Source organism: Scyliorhinus canicula, chromosome 11, assembly GCF_902713615.1.
Source record: "Scyliorhinus canicula chromosome 11, sScyCan1.1, whole genome shotgun sequence".
In the NCBI taxonomy this organism is placed as follows: domain Eukaryota; kingdom Metazoa; phylum Chordata; class Chondrichthyes; order Carcharhiniformes; family Scyliorhinidae; genus Scyliorhinus; species Scyliorhinus canicula.
The window spans coordinates 121,655,367-121,675,998 of NC_052156.1; the positions used below are offsets into that span (position 1 = coordinate 121,655,367).

The following is a 20,632-nucleotide window of genomic DNA, read 5'->3' on the forward strand; positions in this document are numbered from 1 at the left end:
TATAACGAACCGGTTGAGGTTAGAGTACTTTAGACTGTACCGTGGAATGAGGCAGGGTTGCCCCCTGTCCCCCCTGCTGTTTGCCGTGGCGATTGAGCCACTGGCCATGGCGCTGAGGGAGTCCAGAAGCTGGAGGGGTTTGGTCGGGGTGGGGGGGGGGGGGGAAAGAGAGAGAAGAAGAGCACCGTTTCTCACTATATGCGGATGACCAGCTTCTATACATCGCAGATCCGGTGGAGGGGATGGGAGAGGTTATGCAGACCCTTAGGGAGTTTGGAGACTTCACGGGATATACGTTTAACATTGGGAAGAGCGAGTTCTTTGTGGTGCATGCGAGGGGCCAGGAAAAGAGGTTGGAGAAGCTGCCGCTCAAGATGGTGGAGAGGAGTTTTCGGTATTTGGGTATCCAGGTGGCCAAGAGTTGGGGGGTCTTCCATAAGCTCAATCTGGCGTGGTTGGTGGACCAGATGGAGGAGGACTTTAGGAAGTGAGACATGCTACCACTCTCCCTAGCGGGCAGGGTGCAGTCTGTCAAAATGATGGTCCTCCCTAGGTTCTTGTTCATGTTTCAGTGCCTGCCCATCCTCATTCCCAAGGCATTTTTCAAGCGAGTGAGCAAGAGTATTATGGGATTTGTGTGGGCCAATACGACCTCGAGGGTTAAGAGACTGTTCTTGGAGCTTAGTCGGGGTCTGCCAAATCTCTGCAGCTACTACTGGACAGCAAACATGTCGATGATTCGAAAATGGATGATGGAGGGAGAGGGGACGGCATGGAAAAGACTAGAGGCGGAGTCTTGTGTAGGTACTAGCCTGGGGGCACTGGCGAAGGCACCGTTGGCGCTTCCACCGACGTGGTATACGAGCCCGGTGGTAGCAGTGAGGCTGAGGATTTGGGGGGAGATGGGGGTCTCAGTCTGGTCCCCGATACGAAACAACCACAGGTTTGCTCCGGGCAGGATAGATGGTGGGTTCCGAAGCTGGCACCGGGCAGGAATTAGAAGGATGGGGGAATTATTCATTGACGGGACTTTTGCCAGTCTGAGGGCATTGGAGGAGAAATTTGGGTTACCCCCGGGAAATGCCTTCAGGTACATGCAGGTTCGGGCATTTATCAGGAAGCAAGTAGGGGAATTCCCGTTGCTGCATGCCCGTAAGGATACAGGACAGGGTGATCTCGGGCGTGTGGGTCGGAGAGGGTAAGATCTCGGAGATATACCAGGAGCTGCAGGAGGTGGAGGAAGCCTCAGTGGAGGAGCTGAAGGGCAAGTGGGAAGAGGAGCTGGGTGAGGACCTATGGGCTGACGCCCTGGGCAGCGTCAATTCCTCCTCATCGTGCGTCAGGCTCAGCCTGATCCAGTTTAAAGTGGTACACAGGGCGCATATGACAGGGGCTAGGAGGTGTACGTTTTTTGGGGTGGGCAGATGTGTGAGGTGAGCCCAGCTAACTACGCCCATATGTTCTGGGCGTGCCCGGCGCTTGCGGAGTTTTGGAAGGGCTTTGCAAAGGTTATGTCTAAGGTCTTGGATACTCAGGTAAAACCAAGCTGGGGGATAGCGATATTTGGGGTATCGGAAGATCCGAGAGTGCAGGAGTCGAAAGAGACCAGAGTTCTGGCCTTTGCCTCCTTGGTAGCCCGGAGAAGGCTCTTGCTATTGTGGAGGGACGTGAAGCCCCCAAGTGTGGAGGCTTGGGGCAATGACATGGCAGGGTTTCTCAGGTTGGAGAAGATAAAGTTCGCCTTGCGTGGGTCCTTACAAGGGTTCTCCAGGTGGTGGCAACCGTTCCTTGGCTTTCTTGCGGAGCGCTAGGTGGAGGTCAACAGCAGCAGCAACTCAGGGGGGGGGGGCTGATTTATTTTCCTCTTTGTAAGGGGCACTTGCCCTATTTTGTTTTGAGTTGGCTGTTAATTTGTTGAACCGTTTATTGTTTAGTAGGTTAAGTTTTTCTGTTTGGTTGGCATGTTGCCCTTTTTTTCTTTGTATTATTTTCCTTTTTGGAGTGTTTTGTAAAATTATTGAAAAACTTTGAATAAATAATTTTTTTTAAAAAGAATTAATTACTTTAAGAAATTAGCCTTTTAGCACATACCCGAGCTCCCTCTAAAAAACTAGATTTCACTTTGTAAGGACTCTTCCTATTGCTTCCCTTTTATCGCCACCTTTCTTTATTTTTGCAGTTATCATTTTGATCTTTGGATGCTTAATGGGCATAAGTCGAGAAGGGGAAGTGAGGAATTCAAAAGTTACAAAGAGAACAGCCGAATTCGGCACCCGAGAGATAGGTGGGACTCGGTTTGATTGGTTGGTCGGAGGCCAGTGAATTGGTCAAAAGACCATATTGTGCCCGGTAACGGGCGGTGATTGGGTCCTGTCTGAGTGGGATAATTTTCAGAGAGCCAGGGGAAGAAGTGTGGGAGTCCTGGATGGTCAGAGGAAAAAGCTGCTTGCTATCTCCCTCGTGTTTTCTCCAGAAAAGCTGCATACTGTACACAGAATCTGAATAAATCTAAAGTGAAAACCTTAAACTGAAAGCCTAAATTGAATAAAAGTGTGCTGTAAGACAACCATCTGACTTTTATCCCTTTCACTTATTATTTTATAACCCTCCCCTCTGTGTTTGTGTGTCTTGTGTCTGTGTATAGATAAAAAGGGTGGGACAAGTTTAAGCGGGGGCGGGGGGGGGAGAGATTAAGAATTAAATAGTTAACTTGTTGTATTTGCTGCATATTTAATCATAGTTCTTGTTATTAAAGTTAATTGTGTTTAAATTTTACAAACTTGGTGACTGTACGTATTGGGGAGCCAAGGGCCAAAGACTTTGGGTGTTTTCTAAGATCTATTTATTAATTTCAATTGTGTTACGACTCTGGGTCAAGGGCTAGAATTGATTGCGCACTAGCTCTAGGGGGTCGTAATAACTTCATATTCTAAATATGGCATCACCAACATCAGAGGTAAATAATTCACCTCCTTAAACTTCGTAAATCAGACACTCATTTATGCATGCTTACGCAGTATCCGCAGAAAGAAAACATAGAAGGTATGCACGGCATCTGAATCAAATGTATTTGTTTCTTGTTTTATTTGCTGGAGTATGAGAAATAATTTGCCTCAGGATTGTGATTGAAGGGTCTGTACTGTTAAAAGGGTATATAAACTCTGATATCCAATCAAGTATATAAATGTAATAATTCTTTGTAATCATTAGACGAAACACAAATTAAACTATTTTACAATATTCAAATCTAAATTCTTTTCTGGTCATTCTTGCCCTCTCAAACTTATTTTCTCAGCTCAAAGACTTCTTTAAGGAAATAAAAGAATTTATATTTCTGTAGTGCCCATCACAATCTCCAAATCTTCCTGGGCAATTTACAGTCAATGAAATACTTCCGAAGTGTGTCACTGTTTAAATGCTGCAGTCAATTTGTGAACAGCAAGATCCCACAAACAGTAATGAGGTACTTCACCACATCAACATTACATCACTGCATTCTACTTCCCTTTTCATACTTGATCAGGTATCTTCCAAAATAGCCACATCTGCTTCCTCAGTAGCCTTCACCAGATCAGTTATTCCACATGGACTCCAACAGAAATTCTATCTTTCATGCTTTGGATTCACCCATGATTATAATTTCTTGAAGATTCCTTAAACTAACTAACTTGCCACATCCAGAGATCTACACACAACATCCATTGACTTTATCTACACTCTTCCAACTTCTTCCATCGAGCAGGAGATACAAAAGTCTGAGAACACGCACAAACAGACTCAAAAACAGCTTTGTCCCCACTGTTACCAGACTCCGAAACGACCTTCTCATGGACTGACCTGATTAATACTACGCTCCTGTATGCTTCACCCAATGCCGGTGTCTATATATTTACATTGTGTTCCCCAATGTATTGTTTTTTATTTTAATATAGTAAATGATCTGTTTGAGCTGCTCGCAGAAAATACTTTTCACTGTACCTCAGTACACGTGACAATAAACAAATCCAATCCAATAATATGCTGCTGCATACGTATTCTTGGTCTCTCGCTTCAGCAGCATGAATCCAATTGATCCTAAAGTTGTCCTAGTCAGAATTCCACTTCAACTTTCCCGTCATCCAGTGCTCTAACAAAACAAGTCAATCTCAGATTGATTTCCCCTTCCAATCTCACCCCTCGTCATGTTTTCACTACCCCTGGACCAAAGGATCAATTCTCAGCAAAGGCTTCAGCTTCTTACCCTTATACCTGACCCGCATTGAATTTTGAACTCAGCTTTTCTCATGTTCTTCAATCTAACATATTGTCTCATTGTAGTTATTTTATTCTCTCTGGTCTAAATCTAACACATTCAAAACTGCTGACAAATGTGGTACTGTTATACTTTGGCAAACAAACTTTCAACTAGCAGAGACTGAAAGCAAACTGTATTATGTCCTCCTAGTTCCCCGAATCATGGTCACAACACCAAACAACTTCCAAGACTATCACTAATTTCATCTCCTCTGGGATCTTCCCTTCATGGCCTCCAAACTCAGCCCCCACACATAGCTCTATCCTGGAAGGCCAATCATTTCAGCCTATCCTGCCTCACAAAATTGAATCACTTTCTAGAGACTATTTTTTTCTCACCTTATCCAGACACTTCCATCTAATTCTGTAATACCTTGAGAACACACCTGCTCTTGTTTGGGTAGTATCATGGAATATGTTATGTTCCCCACGAGGGCAGACCAAGCTTCAGTTTAATGTACCATCCGAAAGACTAAACCTTCAATATTCTCTCTGTTAAGCTCAGATAGTAACTATATAATAAAAACTAGGAAGCAGGTCTTGACTTCTTTGACTCAAGTTTAGCATGTTCAGCAATCACTTCTCCACCTGTATCCCCTTTATACATTGCTGCAGTCTATTAAACAATTAAAACCCCAGTTCTAACTTAAGCACTAGGGGACATTAACTCTTTCCTAACTCTCTGAGCACTATATTGAAGTGCCAGCCTGGATTATACACTCACACTTCAGGAGTGAAGCTTGAATCAATAACGTTATGACTCAGAGACAGGGGGACTCATGGAGCCAAGCTGGCGCCTAAATCAATTTGATACAAAGCCCTCGGTCCGAAATAATTACAAATCCTGACATTTCAGGTGGAATCAAGTTCCTGGGAACAGGCCACCATTGCGTAAAGCACATTAATCATAGTAATCAAGCTATTCCAAGAATCTGTGTCTGGTCACCCGTGAGAGAGTGAGATACTTACAACTAGCAAATTATATTTTTTGTATTAAATGAAAAATAAAACATACACCATTGTCTTCTCTATTCACTCTTTTCCTTTGAATTGCCATTTGCAAGTGTTTTTTTCATACAACACCCAAAAGCTTATTATCACTAAGTGGAAGAGTTTTGGAAATTATATCTGAATCATTTTGAAAAATAGAGTCATTTGTTATGATCTTCTTCACCAGTTCCTGAAGAGATTAAAAACCATTGACTGCAACTATATTCCTGTGAGGTTACTGGACTTGCAGTCTCACAGCTGCAATGACACTGGACAAACGGCCTCTTTGATGTTGCATGGGAGGGCCATGACACAGATCACTGCTGTCCAGATAACAGCTCAGGACTGCAAATGCATCCGGATAGGGGCAATAGCTCACTCCTTGGGGAGTGATAACATGTCGGAAACCAGAAAGGCAGAACTCAAGTTGTGAGGGGAAGGAAGGATGCCCCTGTTCCCTGCCCAGATACTCCACTGTGCAGTAATAAGTGCCCAAACAGCTCCTTCAGAAGTATATTGGGATGGTAGACCACTATAGCTGCGTTGCAGGTCACCACAGCTGACCCAAGAACAATTAGAGGTATTAAGTAAATAGGACATGGTGGTGATTATTGAGCCAGTTAAAGTTCAAATCCAACAAATTAGTTTCCACCTGTAAGAAATTCAGACCGTTTTAAAATTCAAAAGATTGAGCTGGAGGTTGGAATCAAGCTGTGCCTTGTCAAGGGCAGAGAAAGTGTGCAGTTTGGTAACAATCCAATTTGAATGTTCAAAAAATTTGAGTTAAATTAAATGAACTGTCAGATTTATTTCAAATCTGGTTAAGTAACAAACATTGGGAACTGAAATCAGTTTAAAAGAAGAGAAAACAAAAAAAAGAAAAAATAAATTGGAGCAGAATTGAAGAAAAATAGAAAGATAAGTTTTTTAATTATGTAAAGTGATTCAATTGCATAGTACATTTTCTTCGCCACCCCTTTTGGTTCTGTATAAAAGCCTTTTCAACATTGATTTGTTCCCAGATCGCCACACAGCTTTTGGATGTAATTCGTACAAATTAAGTTTCAGTAAGTTTTGATAGCTATGACTGCAGGTGGTAATGTGTTTGGGTGAGAATGTATTTGAGATTTTGAATCAACAAAGAATAGGTGATGCCTATAAAATCAGGCATTCGAATTGGCATAAATGGAACAAAAATCATTGTAATGAAGGAGAACGGAGAATCTTTGTTTATATTTTAATCAAGGGATTGTCAGCTTGCAAAGCTCTGCCTCCAAGAAGCTAGAGCCGCGAGAGAATGCCAAGAATTAACTGTTCGAAAATTATGAGCTGAGAGAATCCAAGTTTTGTTTGTTTATGTGGATGTTCGTAGATCTGTGTTAATGTTTATTTTGGGCTACATTCGTTAAGGTTTATCTTTTCTGGGAAATTCATCTTAGCTTGCGTTTTTGAATGCTGCCATTTGGGAAGTTTAAAACAGAACCAGAAGAAAGCTTACGCAATTCATTTTGGTTATTGTTGTTTCAAAGCACCTGCTGTGATACTCTGGGTATGGATGATATTCATGTGTTGTATGATTCAAGCTTTAATGATTTATGTTTGATATTGTGATTTTAAGATCATAGTTTAAGTGATTTAAATCAAACAACTAACAAAAGGGAAATATAATTAATAAAACTTTCTTTTCATAAGTTATCAACCTGGATTCATGTTTAGTGCCCAGAAGTATGATTCCAGGGTATTTTCATAAACGTGGAAATTTTAATTTGGATGCAGTTTCATGCACGAGATGGTTTTAATTTGATAGGGTTAATTAAACCTTGGGATATTTGAAATGACTGTGACTAATTCTGTGTTGGATTGATATTGGGGTCAAACTTCTTGTCAGAATCAAATGGCATTCCTGACATAATTGGCACAATAAAAGGAAAATTTTCAGATTGTATTGAAAAAAAGTATAAAGGAGAGATGTTTTACATAAAAAAGGGTCCCTGACCATGTTCCTGTTAGATTAAAAGGATGATGATGTAATGTTCAGATGAATTAACCCATTTTGCCTCAAGCGAGATGGGTCTTGTGTTTTGTTTTACAGGTAACTGTAAGCAGAACAAGATTTACATTAGCTTTAAGAGTTTGAGAATTTATTTGTGGACTCTTCTATGCAGCAATAGTCAGCTCGATTCAAAATCTAATGGGGGGGGCATCTGTAAGGAGTTACAAATGACAGAATTGACAGAGGACTGCAAGGTTGCATTCACCAATCTTAAGCAACTCCTAGCAATAGCACTGGCATTAGGGCTGCCAGATCGGCCTTGCCTATTCCATGTATACTGTCCGAATAATGGGAATTTCTACACTGTTGTAGAGACCATGGAGATTATAAAAGTGATCTGTAGCTTATTACTGGAAGAAGAAATCAGCAGTTGCTACCGTATATAGAACACATCTCAGTGCAGATTCTGAACACAGGAAGATTGAAAATGGTTTCAGATGCGAGGAGGGCTCAATGGGGGAGCTTTCTACTCCCACAAACAGGCAGATTGCCATAGTTAGGCAAATAACCCGATGGGATATGTGAAATTTGAGGGAAAGGACAGAAGTCTGAGCACGCACGAGCAGACTCAAAAACAGCTTCTTTCCTGCTGTTACCAGACTCCTAAATGACCCTCTTATGGACTGATCTCATTAACACTATACACCTGTATGCTTCACCCGATGCCGGTGTTGTTATGTAGTTACATTGTGTACCTGGTGTTGCCCTATTATGTATTTTCTTTTATTTCCTTCTCTTTTCATGTACTTAATGATCGGTTGAGCTGCTCGCAGAAAAGTACTTTTCACTGAACCTTGGTACATGTGACAATAAACAAAATCCAATCCAAATCCAATGTTTGTGATGTGCAGATGGGAGGTGAGGAAGCGAATAGAGTAAGGGAAGAGCCGTTGGAGGAGGCCGATGTGACCCAGTTTGTTGACGGGTTGCAGCGGAGTGAAAGGGGAGCCAAAATCAAGATGGGGGATAGTTGAACAAGGTGGAACAAAATTAAAATTGGAATCCCTTTCATGGATAATGTGAACGACATGATGATTTAAAAAAAAACTGACATTTAAAGATTTTGAGAATACAGAAAACAGAAAAAAGCATACACACGGATATAAAGGCATGATTTAACCATCGCGTTGTGTCCGGTGTCGATCTGGGCACACCAGTTTAAATAGCGGGAAAGGCCAAAATAGAGATTCGTGCCGGGCACAAATCAGTTTGCTATCTAACCGCCCGCTCTCGATGAAGAGTTCGGGATCACGCTCAAGTATGGGGAGCAACAGAAAAAAGCATACACACGGATATAAAGGCATGATTTAACCATCGCGTTGTGTCCGGTGTCGATCTGGGCACACCAGTTTAAATAGCGGGAAAGGCCAAAATAGAGATTCGTGCCGGGCGCAAATCAGTTTGCTATCTAACCGTCCGCTCTCGATGAAGAGTTCGGGATCACGCTCAAGTATGGGGAGCATATCATTAACTCTCATTTGCATTCATAGAACATAGAACACTACATAGAACATAGAACACTACAGCGCAGTACGGGCCCTTCGGCCCTCGATGTTGCGCCGACCTGTGAAACCATCTGAAGCCTATCTGACCTACACTATTCCATTTTCATCCATATGTCTATCCAGTGACCACTTAAATGCCCTTAAAGTTGGCGAGTCTACTACTGTTGCAGGCAGGGCGTTCCACACCCCTACTACTCTCTGAGTACCCCCTCAATTTAAAGCTATGTCCCCTCGTGTTGGTCATCACCATCCGAGGAAAAAGACTCTCACTGTCCACCCTATCTAACCCTCTGACTATCTTATATGTCTCTATTAAGTCACCTCTCAGCCTTCTCCTCTCTAACAAAAACAACCTCAAGTCCCTGAGCCTTTCCTCGTAAGACCTTCCCTCCATACCAGGCAACATCCTAGTAAATCTCCTCTGAACCCTTTCCAAAGCTTCCACATCCTATAATGTGGTGACCAGAACTGCATGCAGTACTCCAGGTGCGGCCGCACCAGAGTTATGTACAGCTGCAGCATGACCTTGTGGCTCCGAAACTCAATCCCCCTGCTGATAAAGGCTAGCACACCATATGCCTTCTTAACAGCCCTATTAACCTGGGTGGCAACTTTCAGGGATTTATGTACCTGGATGCCGAGATCTCTCTGTTCATCTACACTACCAAGAATCTTGCCATTAGCCCAGTACTCTGCATTCCTGTTACTCCTTCCAAAGTGAACCACCTCACACTTTTCCACATTAAACTCCATCTGCCACCTCTCAGCCCAGCTCTGCAGCTTATCTATGTCCCTCTGTATCCTATAACATCCTTCAGCACTATCCACAACTCCACCGACCTTCGTGTCATCTGCAAATTTACTAACCCATCCTTCTACACCCTCTTCCAGGTCATTTATAAAAATGACAAACAGCAGTGGCCCGAAAACAGATCCTTGCGGTACACCACTAGTAACTGAACTCCAGGATGAACATTTGCCATCAACCACCACCCTCTGTCTTCTTTCAGCTAGCCAATTACTGATCCAAACCGCTAAATCACCTTCAATCCCATACTTTCTTATTTTCTGCAATAGCCTACCGTGGGGAACCTTATCAAACGCCTTACTGAAATCCATATACACCACATCAACCGCTTTACCCTGATCCACCTGTTTGGTCACCTTCTCAAAAAACTCAATAAGGTTTGTGAGGCATGACCTACCCTTCACAAAACCGTGTTGACTATCGCTAATCAACTTGTTATTTTCAAGATGATTATAAACCCTATCTCTTATAACCTTTTCCAACATTTTACCCACAACCGAAGTAAGGCTCACAGGTCTATAATTACCAGGGTTGTCTCTACTCCCCTTCTTGAACAAGGGGACAACATTTGCTATCGTCCAGTCTTCCGGCACTATTCCTGTCGACAAAGACGACATAAAGATCAAGAACAAAGGCTCTGCAATCTCCTCCCTGGCTTCCCAGAGAATCCTAGGATAAACCCCATCTGGCCCAGGGGACTTATCTATTTTGACATTTTCCAAAATTGCTAACACCTCCTCCTTTTGAACCTCAATTCCATCTAGCCTGGTTGACTGAACCGGAGTGTTCTCCTCGACAACATTGTCTTTCTCCAGTGTAAACACTGACGAAAAATATCCATTTAACGCTTCCCCTATCTCCTCTGATTCCACACACAACTTTCCACTACTATCCTTGATTGGCCCTAATCTTACTCTAGTCATTCTTTTGTTCCTGATGTACCTATAGAAAGCCTTAGGGTTTTCCTTGATCCTATCCGCCAACGACTTTTCGTGTCCTCTCCTCGCTCTTCTTTACTCTCCCTTTAGGTCCTTCCTGGCTAACTTGTAACTCTCAAGTGCCCTAACTGACCTTCATGTCTCATCCTAACATAAGCCTTCTTCTTCCTCTTGACAAGTGCTTCAACTTCCTTAGTAAACCATGGTTCCCTTGCTCGACAACTTCCTCCCTGCCTGACAGGTACATACTTATCAAGGACACGAAGTAGCTGTTCCTTGAAAAAGCTCCACATTTCGATTGTACCCATCCCCTGCAGTTTCCTTCCCCATCCTATACATTCTAAATCTTGCCGAATAGCATCATAATTGCCTTTCCCCCAGCTACAATTCTTGCCTTGCGGTAGATACCTATCCCTGCCCATTGCTAAAGTAAACATAACCGAGTTGTGATCACTATCACCAAAGTGCTCACCTACATCTAAATCTAACACCTGGCCGGGTTCATTACCCAGTACCAAATCCAATGTGGCCTCGCCCCTTGTTGGCCTGTCTACATACGGTGTCAGAAAACCCTCCTGCACACACTGTACAAAAACTGACCCATCTATAGTACTCGAACTATAGTATTTCCAGTCAATATTTGGAAAGTTAAAGTCCCCCATAACAACTACCCTGTTACTCTCGTTCCTGTCGAGAATCATCTTTGCAATCCTTTCCTCTACATCTCTGGAACTATTCGGAGGTCTATAGACAACTCCCAACAGGGTGACCTCTCCTCTCCTGTTCCTAACCTCGGCCCATACCACCTCAGTAGACGAGTCCTCAAACGTCCTTTCTACCGCCGTAATACTTTCCTTGATTAACAATGCCACCCCCCCCCCCCCCCCCCCCAACACCTCTTTTACCATCTTCTCTGTTCTTACAGAAACATCTAAATCCTGGAACCTGCAACAACCATTCCTGTCCCTGCTCTACCCATGTCTCCGAAATCGCCACAACATCGAGTTCTCAGGTACCAACCCATGCTGCAAGCTCACCCACCTTATTCCGGATGCTCCTGGCGTTGAAGTAGACACACTTCAAACCAGCGTCTTACTTGCCGGTGTCCTCTTTCGAACTTTTAGCCCTATCCCTGACCTCACTACGCTCAACATCCTGTACACTGGGACTACAATTTAGGTTCCCATCCCCCTGCTGAATTAGTTTAAACCCCCCCGAAGAGCACTAGCAAATCTCCCCCCCAGGATATTGGTACCCCTCTGGTTCAGGTGAAGACCATTCTGTTTGTAGAGGTCCCACCTACCCCAGAATGAGCCCCAATTATCCAGGAAACCAAAACCCTCCCTCCTGCACCATCCCTGTAGCCACGTGTTCAACTCCTCTCTCTCCTTATTTCTCACTTCGCTAGCACGTGGCACGGGTAACAACCCAGAGATAACAACTCTGTTTGTTCTAGCTCTCAGCTTCCACCCAGCTCCCTGAATTTCTGTCTCAAATCCCCATCTCTCTTCCTACCTATGTCATTGGTACCTATGTGGACCATGACTTGGGGTTGCTCCCCCTCCCCCTTAAGGATCCCAAAAACACGATCAGAGACGATCCGAGACATCACGAACCCTGGCACCTGGGAGGCAACACACCAACCGTGAGTCTCTTTCGTTCCCACAGAACCTCCTGTCTGTTCCTCTAACTATGGAGTCCCCAATGACAAGTGCTCTGTTCCTCTTCTCCCTTCCCTTCTGAGCAACAGGGACAGACTCTGTGCCAGAGACCTGTGCTCTATTGCTTACCCCTGGTAAGTCGCCCCCCGCAACAGTATCCAAAACGGTATACTTGTTATAGAGGGGAACGACCACAGGGGATCCCTGCACTGCCTGCCGGTTCCCTTTCCCTCCCCTGACGGTAACCCAGCTACCTTCTTCTTTTACCTGAGGTGTGACTACCTCCCTATAACTCCTCTCAATAACCTCCTCCGCCTCCCGAATGATCCGAAGTTCATCCAGCTCCAGTTCCAGGTCCCTAACGCGGCTCTCGAGGAGCTGGAGTTGGGTGCACTTCCCGCAGATGTAGTCAGGAGGGACACTAGAGGTGACCCTTTCCTCCCACATTCTGCAGGAGGAACATTCAACTGCCCTAGCCTCCATTCCCACTGAACTAACTTCCCAACTACTGAAAAATAAAAATAAAAAACTTGTTAGTTTAGCAATCCAACGGACAGAACTTTTTTTTTGGTTAGAGGAGGAGGATGGGTGGGAGACACTACGTAAGTAGTGTTTCGGGTAAAGCTGTCACTCGAGAACAGCCCCTTCACAAACCACCTTCAACTTACGCTGACCACACTGCACGTATGCAAATCTCCCCGGAACAGCCAATCAGAAGCTCTGCTCTGCTGCCCTCTGCTGGATGCTTGCCTTCGTCGAACTCCTCGGGTCACTTGTGCAGGTGCACCTTCAACTTACGCTGACCGCACTGCACGTATGCAAATCTCCCTGGAACAGCCAATCCGAAGCTCTGCTCTGCTGCCCTCTGCTGGATGCTTGCCTTCCGTCGAACTCTTCGGGTCACTTGTGCAGCTGCACCTTCAATTTACGCTGATCGCACTGCAAGTATGCAAATCTCCCCGGAAGAGCCAATCAGAAGCTCTGCTCTGCTGCCCTCATTTCCATCTCATTTGGGCAGCAGGGTAGCATAGTGGTTAGCACTGTGGTTTCACAGCACCAGGGTCCCAGGTTCGATTCCCTGCTGGGTCACTGTCTGTGCGGAGTCTGCACGTTCTCCCAGTGTCTGGCTGGGTTTCCTCCGTGTGCTCCGGTTTCCTCCCACAGTCCAACGGTTAGGTGAATTGGCCATGCTAAAAATTGTCCTTAGTGTCCAAAAAATGTTCGGAGGGGTTATTGGGGTTTGGGGGATAGGGTGAAAGTGAGGGCTTAGGTGGGTTGGTGCAGACTCGATGGCCGAATGGCCTCCTTCTGCACTACGTTCTATGTTCATTCATGAGACTGAAGTCAAATGCAACGGCCTCCAGAGAATTAACCCGCTCTCCAGCGAGAAATCATGCAGGTGACGTGTAGTACTCCTTTTTAAAAGCATGAAGCTGGCACAATAGCTGCTGAGGGGAACTAAGGTGAGTGGCCATTTCCAGGCATGCAGCTCAAGGGATCTAGGTTTTGTCTGCGAGGCCTTCAAGCCATCTTTTAAATATTGCGCATACCCATAACAGGGGTAACTACTGCTGCTGCCCGACTGTCGTACCAAACATTTCCAGGGCAAAGCCCTGACATTGGTTCAATGCTGAAAGTCACTTTAACTCCCTTTGACTGTGAGCAACCTCTAGCTTCACAGCAGAAGGCTATTGCTAATGAGAAATTGGCCTTGTTAGTTGTGAGCGCACTTCACGGCTGCAGGTTTTATTTCCTGCTTGCTCCTGCTGTTGTGGCTGCAGATGCCTGGGGCTGCTGTTGCTGTATCCTTCCTTTCCTGTAGCTGGAAAGAAGTACAATTTTTTCTGTGAAAGCTGGGTCCTGGGACACCATGTACAAGTCCAGAGAGTAATCCGATTTGAAGCAAGAAGACTCTGCATGACGTGGTGCATGATATTGTTCCAAATGGACCACCAGCTAATGCCTTTGCAGAAATGTTTTCGCAGATTGCTGATGCTTTTGGTGCTGGTGTAGCAAATGCTGCATGTACCAGGCATGTCACCACGGGTTAAACACGCTGGGAGGCAGTGGAATATGTGGATGTCAGGATTTGGTTCCTGTGAACTTGGGCCGTGTGGGAGAGCCTGCATAGCTGCGGCTCCCGGACAGAGAATGGCACTGATACATGGAACAAGTCATACATTGATGGACAGATCTCTTCGATGACAATATTCGGGGAATGATAACACATTCTCAGACTTATCCTCAATTTCTATTGAGGAATCTGCGAGAGGTGATAACGCATATTTGTTATTTTTTTGTAAAAATGAGTTGATATAGCTTTGCATTGGTACCAATATGGAACGGTAATGTTTCCTTGTTGCTTAATGGTTAGCGTGATATGTGGAACATTATGTAGTCGATTTTCAAATATTTGTTACTGTTCACCATTTAATAAACAAAATAGTCCCAAGTGGGTACACACACACACAATTTCTCAGACGATGATTATTGCATCGCATTTCAATCAAACTTTTAACCCTAAACAGTTTGCCTGAACTCCAGAAGCATCAACACCACAGAGGCAGCAACCAACAATCAAACAATCAAGGGCAGGGCCTCAACATTTGGGATATCCTCGCGACCATAGGGTAAGTGTGCGGATCAGGGGAGGCACCTGACACAGTCTCCCTAATATTCACGGCAGGAGTCTGGGGGTTTGGGGCTCCTGCTGTGGCTGGGGGTGACTGTATAGAGCGAGGTTTTCTAGCACAACTGGCTTGGTGAATGGCACTCAGAGAAGGCGAGACATGCAAGGGTGGGAGCCCTAACTGATTGTCCGTCCCTCTTCTGCAATTCCTTAAAGATATAACAGTATGTTTGGTTCTGTCACTCCTGCAGAGGCTGCCCTTGTGGTGCTGGGGGCAGCGACGCAGCCAGACACCATAGAAGGCAGCAACAACATCGACTGGAGGAACCACCCCATGTGGAGGGGTGCGCCGCACACCCTGAAGACCCGAATACCCATCAGGCCGAGGAGGACCACAAAGAGGACGCAAGTGACGGCCCACGGTGCACAGACATTGTTGATCTTTCGAGGAGATGAAGGACAGCATGTGCCGCAGGACACTCCGTCTCAACAAAGAGAGAGTGCAGCACCTGTGCCATGTCCTTGCGGACTTGGCACCCCGTAGAGGAAGAGGGCACCCACTTCCGGTGGCTGTGAAAGTCACCACAGCCCTGAACGTATATGCAACTGGTTCATTCCAGGGCTCGATTGCGAGCACTTTTCAAGCTACAGCCCACAATCCGCGAGGTCACAGATGCCCTGTATGCCCGGGTATCAGACTTTTATCAACTTTTGAGTTGGCCGAGGCCTACCAAGATGTCCAGGTTGCAGTATTCTATGCCATCACCGGGATGCCCCAGATCCAGGGGATAATCAATGGCATGCATCTTACCTCACGCTAGGGCATCAGGGAGTGCCTTTCATTAACAGGAAGGATTCCAATCCCTGAATTTTCAACTCGTGTGCAACCACGACCTCCTAATCATGCAAGTGTCCACCTTTCCCAGGGAACACGCAAGACAGCTCCAGACTGGGACACCCGGAGAACCAGTGTCTTCAAGGACCACCCAAGGATGACGGGTTGACTGTCGGGGGATAAGGGGTAGCCGCTGATGTCCTGCTGATGACCCCCCCCTCCCCACCCCAAGAGGGTCGTCTGCTTTGTGGTGGTCTGCTGTGCCCTCCACAACATGGCACAGCAGCAGGGCAACATACTGGAGGCGGACCACGAGGGAATGGAGGAGCCTGGGGAGGACCCACAGGACAAGCCGCAGGATGGAGGACAAGTGGCGGCAAGCGTCCGGCATGCCTGGATGACGAGGGAGGCCCTCATCTTCACCCGATTCTCATAGGATGAGGCTTTATCTATCTGCTCAACTCCTCTCCCCCGATCACTCCTTCCCCCCCCTCCCTCGCATTGCCCTCCATCCCACCAATCCACCATCCACCCACTCCTTTTACTGCTCCTATGCCCACTTCCCCCAATCTTCCCTCTTCCCCCCTATTCACCGCTCCATCCCCCACCACCCACTCGCTTGTTCCACCTTCAAAGCCTCTATGTAGCATCAGCCCAGGGTGATGGGCCTGTGTCGGCACTATCAGTGGGTCAATATACAAGGCAGTAATGATCGCTAGCTGTGAGGTTAGCTCTGGTGCTCCTTAGTTTATACCAAAGTCTGACTCCTGTCTTTATGCTGACACCGTACTCATACACATCCTCCAAAAAGAATCTGCATCGGGGGTGTTTTATCTTGAACCACTGGTGGTTTGGGGGGAGGGTATCTATGGCAGTGGGTTCGGAGGAGCAAGCATGAAGATCGAATGTGGGGAGGGTGCGAGGTGATAGCCAGTGAATTGTGGGGGTGGGGGGGTTGAGAATTTGACAGGTGGCAGGCGGAACTGATGCCAGGAGAGAGGTGGTAACTTACCCTTGAGCTCGGTGGAGATCATTAGTCTTCTTCCAACATTGTATGGAGGTCCTCCTCATCATGCTGCCCATACTGACAGCCACTGCCACTGCCTCACAGGCACTATTGGTGACTCTGATGCTGGTCCTCTGATCCCCTCGGGCGAACAGGATGCCCGTCTTGCACTGACAGCATTGAGAAGCCTGGTCATTCCCAAACGAGGAGCAGGTCTGCGCGCTGTCATGCTTGTGTGTTGACTGAGAGTGAGTTGCGAGGGAACGTTTAAAAGAAGCTCCCTTGTTAGCAGCGAGACACTGAGGCACAAGTCAGACGAATCAGACGGCAAGAACCCTGTAATGGCAAGAAGCTTGGGGGAGGGCTCATTTCCGGCACTAAGTGCTGTTAAATACAGGCCACAATCTCTCTAACTCAGCCATCGAAAAACACCCTGTCGAAAGGTCCCAACATCACACTTAGAAAGGTTTCCATTAAATCACACCCTAAGTTTATTTTGAAGAAGAGATTAACTAAACATTAATGGAAATCTGAAAGCCAACAACACTATTGTTTGAATTTGGGACAAATCTAAGATGTGAAAAATGTGATTTGGCAAGATGTGATGTCATTTAAGACAAAGAAAAAGCAATCAAAATGGGTTACTGCCTGGAATCAAATATTTCGGTTTCGATGATATTACGAAGATATTTTATTGAACTGCAAAATTTCTCCAGGGCTTGTGAGTGGGATAAAATAATAACTAGTATGATGCACCAAACTGGAGAGGATTAATTGAGGGGAGAGGATTAATTGAGGGTAGAAGATTGAGACAGGGAATCAAAATAGCAAATGGGAATTGGGTAAAGTTCAATGGAATGTTTCAATATGGCAATTATATATATGTTCTAGCAAAGGAAAGTCGAGAGGAAGCTAGTAAATTTATAAACTTTCTCTTGTGTCCTCTATATGTTTTTTTTAAGAGAACAAAATTTGATTTTGGTCACCACCCAAAGTATCTGGACAATTCGTGGAGAGATAAGCAATAACTTTGAGCGCTTTTGATAAGATCACAAAGGTTTCAATAAAGTGTGGCATGACATTTGGGTCACAGTGTGCGGATTAGTTACGTGTGAATAATTAAATGCAGGAAAAACAGACCAAAAGATTTTGAAGTATTTGCAATTATGCATTGGAGAGCAGGTCTCGGGCATGCAGACTACTTGACAAACAACATGGCATGAAATGGTTAATAATGCCAATAGAGTGAAACACCATTAAAGGATCAAGGCACTGACACATTCTCCATGGGGAAACAGATTTTAAACAATTGGGATAGAATCATCACACCTATACCCGTCAAAACGAGCAAAATTAAATGGAAAGGCTAAATAATTTGGATTGGAACAATGAAGGGCATTGAGGTAGCAAGTAAACCTGGTGAAGAGTATCCACAAGGTGGATACAGATGAATGGGGATCTGAAGGATATGTTAAGTCCATGCATGATGTTATTTTGCATGATATTGAGTGGTGATCTGCAGGTGAGGAGTGTCAGAGAGAAAGGAGCATCAATCTAATCAGAGATCACATTATAATGGAATTTAACAAACATTATGTGAAGAGGAAACAAATCTGAAAAAAGTGGATTTTCTTGTACCGATCATATCATTCAAGGGCTAGAGAAAGAAAGAAAAAAGAAAGTGATCAAGAATAATAATGAGAAAAGGGTAAAGGAGTAAGATCTCACTCTGTGATAACCCGGAACTTTTACTATACATGACTCAAGTTGAAATGGCATGAATTTCCCATGTGGAATAAGTAACATAGCAAATGGTAAAAATTTAATCAACACTGGGACACAAGCTCAAACATAGAAATTGACATGGAGAAACAATCAATTACTGGTACAAACTACCTCCCTCACAATTAAAATGATCAGTTCTCGTCTCTAAATTCAAAATCTAATGTGCTAAGAAAACCAAGTATTAAAATATTCAGTCACATGCTAAAAAGAATAAGGAAGTGAAGTTTATAAAGCAACTTAAATATTTAGCACTCTACCACTTTCTCTAAAGCACAACTACGAACTAGTCCTATGCCTTTACAACAAATCCAATCCTCACTTAGGGATTCTGAAAATTACATTTTTAATAAAAGGATGCCCTCACACTAAAAAAACCCTACCCCTGTTACAAATGATTAACCAAGATGGCCAGCAATTAGGATTATTTCCCTTTTCTTATTTTTCTTTCCTCAAGGTCTTACATTTTTTATATATATCTTTTTTAGTTACAAGGCCAATGCACAGAGTGGAAGGGGCAAGCCCCTAAATCCATCTCCTTCTTTGTTCCAAAAAACAATTCAAATTGCATTCAATTCATGGTCCCCACCAGAGAGACATACTAGATCATAGCTAACAAGAACAAGCACTGCACCTGATCTCCCACAAAATCCTATGCTTGCAAGGCGTCTACAATAGCTATATAAAAATGCAAAATCTATCATTACTCCATTTTGACACTCATCAACTAGTGACCCATCTAGCAAAAGATGATTGACCTGAAACTTTAACTATGGCCGATCTACCTGCCTCGTCGCGCCAGACCCGGTGACACAACGAGGCTGTTAAATCTCGCGAGAGATTTACAACGTTTGTTACTCCTCGCGAGGTCAAGTGTTGCGTCCTGAGGGCGGGATCCAGATTTGCATATTCAAGTAAGCAGTTAGCCTCACTTGAATGTCTATGCCAGAGTTTCACCAAGACGCGGGATCGAACTGCCTCGTCTGCAATATCTCACCATGGGGCCATTGAACACTGGTTTCTATAATTGTGGACCAGGCATAGCAGCATTTGAGGGGGTACCTGGCATTCCCGATGTCACCCAGGCATATTAAACACTGCAAGCATGGCACCCTGGCAGTGCCAGGGTTCCCTGCTGGCAATACCAGGCTGGCATGAGCACTGCCAGGTGCCAGGCTGGCAGTGCCAAGGTACCTATGTGCCAGGTTTCCCATGCTGGGATTAGGGCTCAGGTGCCCTTATGAAGTGTGGTGCGAGGGAGCTCAAGGACCCCCTTATCGGTAAGTTTGGGCATTGGTGGGGAGCCGCAGTGGGTGGTTGAGAGCTGAGCTCATTAGTGCAGGAAATGAGTCTAAGTGCTGCCTCAGCAAGAAAAAGCAGCAGAGCCCAGTTAATAGCAGGATAGTACTCAACACTGCAAGCACCAGCAAACAACCCATTAAACGGGCCCAAAACGGGACTTTTTTCCCCTCCCCATTAAATCGTGCCCAATGTTTCTGATTCAATAAATACTACCTGCCCTACTGAGAATCTTCAGTGTTCTCTGGTTATGAACTACTGTCAGGATGGTGTTTAACCAAAGGGGCATCACAGCCGACAGTCCTGCTCTATGTCCACGTATATACTTAGAAGAGTCAGTAATTTGGAACATGATCGAAGGAACTGTTTTAATGGACTTCATGCAAACTCAATACATATCAGCTTAGAGAACTTTCACATTGGTAGGATTCAGCAACTGACTAGATACTTCCTGAACCCAAAGAGAAGAAAGTGGGGAGGAAAAGGCGGAGAAGTTTTAATCGTGTGTTTTTTAAAAATGTATTTTTAACGAGTCTTATTTCTCTCTCACACTTTGGATCTCCGCCTCAAATGTAGTTCGTCCATATCTAAGGCAATTTGCATTCAGGCCTCAACCAAAAGCGGTTCTTTGGACCCCACTGAAATTTATCATAACCAATTTGTTTTTTCCCCCAACCCCCGAAAAGAAAAACCCAACTTTGTTTAACACCTATTGTGCAGCATGTGTCAAATCATTTCATGAAGCAACATGCTATCCTAAAAAATATTGTTTCCAGTAACATTACAAATTTCCATCTCCTTCAAGCACACCATTTCATAAATTTACCTCCCCC

General features: G+C 44.8%; 1 protein-coding gene across 5 annotated transcripts in view; it reads right to left on the minus strand.

The window, feature by feature from the left end:
• LOC119973339 (proton myo-inositol cotransporter-like) overlaps positions 1 to 20,632 on the minus strand; it is a 266,486-nt gene that overhangs the window by 203,514 nt on the left and 42,340 nt on the right. The window lies entirely within an intron of this gene.